General features: G+C 41.2%; 1 pseudogene; it reads right to left on the reverse strand.

The window, feature by feature from the left end:
- Positions 1-2,306: 2,306 nt before the first annotated feature.
- LOC116101414 overlaps positions 2,307-7,712 on the reverse strand; it is an 8,144-nt pseudogene continuing 2,738 nt past the window's right edge.

Raw genomic sequence — 7,712 nt, forward strand, 5'->3', positions numbered from 1 at the left:
TTGAGTGAGGTAACCCAATCACAAAAGAACAAACACGGTATGCACTCTCTGATAAATGGTTATTAGCCGAGAAGTTTGGAATACAGGTAGAACAACCCACAAACCACAAGGAACTCAAGAAGAAGGAAGACAAAAAGGTGGACATTTCATTCCTTCTTAAAAGGGGGAACCAAATACCCTCGGAAGGAGTTGCAGAGATTAACTGTGGAGCAGAGACTGACAGAGGGGCAAGCCAGCCTAAATATAGCTATCTCCTGAGAGGCTCTGACAGTACCTGACTAATTCAGATGTAGAGGTTCACAGCCATCCATTGAACTGAGTACAGGGTCCCCAGTGAAGGAGTTAGAGAAAGGACTAATGGAGCTGAGGGGTTTGCAGCCCCTTAGGACGAACAACAATATGAACTAACTAGTACTCTCAGAGCTCTCAGAGTCTCAACCACCAACCAAGGACTGCACATGGAGGGGTCTGATTGTTCTGGCAGCATGTGTATAGTAGAGGATTGCAAATTTGATCATTAATAGGAGGAGAGTACCTTGACCCTGTGAAGGTTCTGTGCCCCAGTGTAGGGGAATGCCAGGGCCAGAAAGTGGGAGAGGGTGGGGTGGTAGGCATGGGGAGGGGGAAGGCAACAGTGGTTTGTTTTTGTTGTTTTTGTTTGTTTCTTTGTTTTTTGGAGTGGAAACTGGGAAAGGAGAAATTTACATGTAAATAAAGAAAATATCTAATAAAAAAAGAAAATATTGGACCATTTTGCTTTCACCTTGTATAATATAGATTTTTTTTCATTTTTAGTCAACAGCAGTAATAGACAATGATGTGAAGATTTTATTTAATGACTCACAATGAGAGTCACCTTAGAAAACCTTCAGTTCTATCACATTGGTCATTTCAGTAGGCTTTACTACATCAATGTAAAATTGTATTTTCAGCCTGCAAACATCCTCTGTACAGTACATTCATCAGTCTCCACACCTAAAATGTGGAAAAGTTTCAAAAATCAATTATCATAAATACCTCTGAATAGAATAATGGAAGCTGACATCACCTATGAAGTCACTAAAGCAACAATTCTCCAAGACTCAAGAACTCAAGTTCCTATGTCCTGACATAGAACAACCATTGGTTCATACTAATATGATTTTCTATATCAAACTGAGCCTTTGTTTAAATCCTGTGAATTTTGTAATATATCATTCATGCACACATGGTGGTAGATTGCCAACAAATCTACCAGAAAGATGTACATTTGTGACCTTGGAAACAGGAAGTCCACTGCTGCAACTTCATAAGACTATAAATCAAGGGATTCAATATGGGAATCTCCACAGGGCAGAATATGAAAGCAAATCTGTCAAAGGTGAAGGAGCTGCCAGAACTGGAACTCAAATAGACAAACTTGAGGTAAAGAACAGGGCAGCATCTATAAGGTATGAAGCACAGGTGTTGAAGACATCAGACCTGCTTTCATTTTATGTGACTTGTGTAGGGGTTGGTTCCAATGCTCTCATTGGGAATCTCCATGTGAGCTTTGAAAGTTCTGTTCCCCAATTGGTTCTTTTATTATTATTATTTATTTATTTTTGTTAAATATTTTCTTTATTTACATGTCATACAATATCTCTTTCCAGTTTCTCCTCCCCCCCAAAAAACCCACAAAAACTAAAACAAACCCCTGTTCCCTCCCCCTTCCCCTGATCATCACCCCACTCTCTTCTGCTTACTGGCCCTGGCATGCCCCTACACTGGAGCATAGAACCTTCACATGGCCAAAAGCCTCTCCTCCTATTGATGACCAACTTGGCCATCTTTTGCTATAAATATGCTGCTGGAGCCATTATTCCCATTGGTTGGTGTTTTAGTCCCTAGGAGCTCTGGTGTTACTAGTTCGTTCATATTGTTGGTCCTAAGGGCCTGGCAGTTAATAGTTGGCCTGAGAGGCAGAACTTCCAGGTTCCTGTATGCAGGCTAGCAGACACAGGAGTAGAGAAGAAGTCGCAGTGCTTCAGAGGGAGAGAGAGCCACCAGCCATGTGAAATCTCAGGTGGAGGGGACATTGGCCACTTCCCTAACTGGGCCTAGGGTAGTAGGGGAGAGATTAGAAACACAACTAAATTGAGAGCAGATTTAGGGTGCTGAGCAGGAGAAAGTAACCAGGCAACTAAAGTTGAGGGCAGAAAAAGGAGTGTTGAGGAAGGATTAAGAGAGCCCAGCCATTGAGCTAAGAGCATATAAAGAGTAAGCTAATGTGTATGTGTCTTTCATTCAAGAATCCAAGGGAAACTTGAGTGGGTCTTGCAGTACGGTCAGCTCAAGCTAAAAGTGGAGTAGTAGAAACAACACACTACAGATATGGCTACGTAGCCATTTGCTATGATAAGTAAGACTTTCACTATTCCAAACAACTTAATAACTATGGGAAGCAGAAAGTATACAAAGAATTTGTCAGTGTATGATAGATTTAACAGCTGGGGCTTGTCACAGATGAAATGTCTGCTTATGTTAGATTCATAGAATGGAGCTACAACAAGGTACAAACCTGAGATAAAGAAGCTGGGTTTCTAGTCACATAGGATTCTACAACAACCGAAGCACAGAGGGTGGGTGACATGATTGGTGATAAAGCAGTGGGTTACAAATGACAGCATACTTGTCATAGGCATGGCTGTCATGAGGAAAGATTCACTTAGTTCCCTAGTGAAAAAGATAAAATATTTTACCATGTAGCCCAGAAAGCTGATAGTTTGCTTTTCTTGGAAGAATTTGGAAAGCATCTTGGCAATTGTTGAGCTGATATAGTGGAGGTCCTTGAAAGGAAAGATCACTAGAAAGAAATACATGTGTGTGTAGAAGTGTGAATCCACACTTATTAAAACAATGAGGGACATATTCCAGGTACAGATAAGACAAAGAGTAGTTCTGTGATTTCTGGGGAATCTGAAAACCCCAGAGAGATGGATTGGGTTATCTCAGTTGTATTTCCTTCCACAATCCTTGCCTTGATGATTCGTTATGATTAAGAACAACAAAGGCAATAGAAGAGGAGGGGGAGAAAGAGGAAAAAGAAAAGAAAAAAGAAAAGAAAAGTCATTGTTAACTCAGATGAAACATTACAGTTAGTACAATACCTGTTTTCCCACCACTAAGCCCTTGCAAGAGACATCTAAAATCTATATCATAAGGAGAGATTTTGAAAACTTGAAATGGCAACTTTTAAGCAATTATTTATTAAATAACAAAAAATTATGAATAGATGTTTTTAGTACTGTGAAAATGGTCTTGGTGCATATGAGAAACATACTTAGAGGACAGCATTCATAAGTGTTAAGAAAGACAACGAAGTGTAATCTAAAGCTCATTCTTGACTTAGGCAGAGGTTGTACACTACTGGGTGGAATACATCCAACATGAACAATGCCATAGGAGAATAATTTTAATATGTACACATTCATATGAACATATATACATACACACACACACACATACACACACATACACACAGATTACATTTGCTGATTATACGATGTACCAATTCTGTATTTCTAGCATGAAGCTATTTGATCATGGTAGAGGATCTTTTCGGTATGTTCTAATATTTGGAATTCAAGAATTGTATTATGTTTGCATCTCCTTCAGAAGAGAAATTGGCCTGTAATTCCCTTACTTTGTTGAGTCTTTATGTGCTTTGGATATCAGGGTGACTATGACTTTATAAAATAAATTTGGCAACATTCCTTTTGTTACTATTTGTGAAATAATTTTGGCATTAACTCTTCTTTGAACATTTGATTGAATTCTGCACTAAAACTATTGTCCCATGGATTTTTTTTTGTGGGTGGTGTACTTTTAATAGCTACTTTTATTTTATTAGAGGATGTATGTCTATTTAATGTTTTTTACTTGTTTGATTTAACACTGTTAAGTGGTACCTATCAAGGAAATTATCTATTTCCTTTAGGTTTTCCAATTTTGTGAAATACAGGGTTTTAAAGTTTATCCTTATGATTGATTCTCTGGCTTTCCTTGATGGCTATTATGATCCCCTTTTGCTTCTGATTTTGTTCATTGGAATGTTCTCTTTGTCTATAAATTAGTTTGGATAAAGATTTGTCTATCCTGTTGATTTTCTCAAGGAACCAACCCTTTCTTTCATTGATTCTTTGTGTTGTTCTCTTTGTTTCTATTTTAATATTTTCAGCCCTTGGTTTGATTATTTCCTCTCATCTATTCCTCTTGAATGTGTGTAATTATTTTTCTAGAGTTTTCAGGTGTTTTTTAAGTTGCTAGTGTAAATTATCTCCTTATTTCCATTTAGTTCTGTGAAATTTCCTCTTAGGACCACTAATATTGTATCCCAGAAATTTGTGGCCCACAACACCCAGAGGAAGCTTCGCTCCCAGGTGCTCTGACACACCCAGGATCAGAGGTAAGCAGGAACCAACATCTGTCCCAACACTGGGAGTAACTGGAACTAGTGGGGCCAGGCACACAGGAACTCTGCCAGCCCAGTGACTTGGGTGCCTTCCAGTCTGTCTGGGCTGGGGTCCATAGCAGACCTTGGGCTCAAGCTCTGCAGCCAGTCCCATGACACCCAGAGGAAGCTCGACTTCCAGGTGATCTAACAAGCCCAGGATCCCAGGATCCCAGAATCACAGGATCACAGAGGCAGCTTGACTCTGAGGAGTTCTTATACAACCAGGATCACAGGAAGGACAGGCCTTAGTCAGATTTAGCAAGGGCAGGTAGCACTAGAGTTAACCAGAAGGCACGGGGGCGGGGCATAAGAAAATAAACAACACAAACCAAGGTCACTTGCCATCATCAGAACCCAAATCTCCCACCATAGCAAGTCCTGGACACACCATCACACCGAAAATGCAAGATTTAGATCTAAAATCACTTATTATGATGATGATACAGGACCTTAAGAAAGACATAAATAGCACCCTCAAAGAAACACAGGTGAATACAGGTAAAGAGCTAGAAGCTCTTAAAGAGGAAACACAAAAATTCCTTAAAGAGCTACAGGAAAACATAACCAAACAGGTGAAGGAAATGAGCAAAACCATCCAGAATCTAAAAATGGAATCTAACAATAAAGAAATCAGAAAGAGAGACAACCCTGGAGATACAAATCCTAGGAAAGAAATCAGGAGCCATAGATGCAAGCATCACCAACAGAATGCAAAAGATAGAAGAGAGAATCTCAGCAGTAGAAGGCACCTTAGAAAACATTGACACAACAGTCAAAGAAAATGCAAGAAGCAAAAAGCTCCTAACTCCCCAAATCAGGGAAATCCAGGATGCAATGAGAAGACCAAACCTAATGATAATAGGTATAGAAGAGAGTGAAGACTCCTAAAGTAATGGGCCAGTAAGTACCTTCAACAAAATTATAGAAGAAAACTTCCCTAACCTAAAGAAAGAGATGCCCATGAACATACAAGAAGCCTACAGAACTCCAAATAGACTGGACCAGAAAAGAAATTCCTCCTGTCACATAATAATCAGAAATTTGTATATGCTGTGTGCTGTATATTCATTTTTGCTGAATTCTAGAAATTCTTTAATTTCTGTTATTATTTCTGCTTTGGTCCACTTTTCATTCAATAGAGAATTGTTCAGTTTCTATGTTGTTGTAAGTTTTCTGTTGTTAATATCCACCATAATATCCGTACTCTGTCTTCACCTGTTAAGATGCAGGGAGTCATGTCAGTTTTCTTGTTTCTGTTGAGACTTTCTTTGTATCTAAATGTGTGGTTGATTTTGGAGAAAGTCACATGAGTCAGAGAAGAAGCTATATCATTCTGTGTTTGGGTAAAATATTTTGTACATATCTGTGGGCAGTGTGGAGCAGTGGTCTACTCAGGTAACTTAGGCCCATTAGAATATTTGGCTTTGAGCCCTGGAGCCTCAGCTGGCAATTTCTGCTTGCAGGGTGCAGATGGATCTTGGCCATAACTCCTGAGTCTTTGGTTTCTGTTTCAGTCCCAACCCCTCACAGCTGTCCCTTCAGGAGATGTGTGCTCTACCAGACAGACAATGCCCCACGCTCCCAACATTCTAGCTGACCCTATCCCAGTCATCTGCCCACAGCACAGCCAGGCATGCCAAGCCCCATACAATAAAAGGGGCAGATTTGCCCCCTCCTCTCTCTCTTGCTCTCTTGCTCTTCCTCACTCTCTCTAGCTCTTTGTCTCTGCTCTCCTCTTGCTCTCTTTCCCCTCTCTTTCCTGCTCTTTGTTTTCTTTTCTTGTCTTCTTGCTCTCTTGCTTTCTGCATTTTCTTTCTCTTTCTCTCTTTTCTCCTCTCCTTTCTCTCCTTTCTACTTGACCGACTTATCTTCTCCTTCCTACAATAAAATATCTCATTTGTACATTGCATCCTTTTTAACTAACATGCACCCCACCTGCAGGCCTCAGTACACAGAGAGAGCCATCGGCCTCAACCTAGATGCTTCTATCCCCCCATCCCCTTTTTGGTACAACAAGTGGCGCTCAACATGGGGCCAACGAACTCATGCACTGCATTAAGAGTACAGCTGCACTGCTACTTTTCCCCTTTGTTTCCTTTCATTCCCAGATCCCAAGGGCATCTGGCAGCATCTGTGGTGTCCAGTGGCTGGGAACCTATGTCCCTGGCTTCCTGGCAGGCCAAAGGACGACTCCCTTCATCTGTCTCATTACCTCTACCTCCTGCAGACTGAAACTCCATCACACCCTGGACTGAGGTAAAGTGTGCAGACAGACAATTTACACTTGCCTGGTCAGAGCTCAGTGTCTGTGGCTCAAGTGTAAAGTCACACTACCCTATTAACCTTTGCTGCTTGGGTGTTTGCCAGCTTCCCTGCAGTAGTGAAGCCACAAAGAGAGTGCATCTGCACCTGAGAGGGCAGGGTGGCCTGTGGCACGCGCTGCATGAGAAAAAGCACTCTGTGCCAGAGAAACTTGGCCATCCACCCTCCGTGGAGTGCAACTAGGGTGGCAAGCAGACATTGGCTGGAGGCAGAACCAGTTAACTAAATCATGAGTGAGGCAGTTCAAAAACTGGGCATTCCTTTCTCTCTCCTCTCCTTCCCTTCCTTGGAAACGTGGGTTCCAGATGCATGGAACTCTTTGCTCTGCCTCTGCGTTGTCTACTCTTACTCCTTCCCTAGACCTCAGTGCTGTCTTTGAGCTCTGAGCTGCTCCTCCTACCTGCCAGCCAATTTGCAGCATGCTCACACTGTCTAACAGCCTGCAGCTTCAGCTAAAAAAGCCTGTCAGTCAACCCTCAAGCTTTAAACTTTTCAAGGATAAACTTTATCCTCTGCTTTTCAAGGAAAAATGAACAGGAAACTCAGAGCCTGCTTGCAGCACACACAGCCCAACCTTCTAAGCTCACCAAAACTGCTGCACCAGAGGTTTTGCTCTCTTGCACCCCATATAGGAATAACTAAATTTTGATTTTCAATCCAAAATTTTCTTGCTTCTCCATTTAGATGTTTATTTTTCTCCCTAACATCAGTGATGTATGTCCAAAAGTTTTCAACTTTAAGATTTCTTAAGTCACCTAATCTACTTCCACAGGTCAAATCAACTATGCTGCCTACCATCATTCAATCCTTAATTAACAACCAGTTTCCTTTCACAGACAAACTGTTATTGTCTATTCCAGAGACATGATTTTTCTTCCCCAGCCACATGAAGCAGACTTTAAAGATTCCCTCCAGG

This window comes from Mastomys coucha, unplaced genomic scaffold (assembly GCF_008632895.1).
Source record: "Mastomys coucha isolate ucsf_1 unplaced genomic scaffold, UCSF_Mcou_1 pScaffold21, whole genome shotgun sequence".
NCBI classification, from domain to species: Eukaryota; Metazoa; Chordata; class Mammalia; order Rodentia; family Muridae; genus Mastomys; species Mastomys coucha.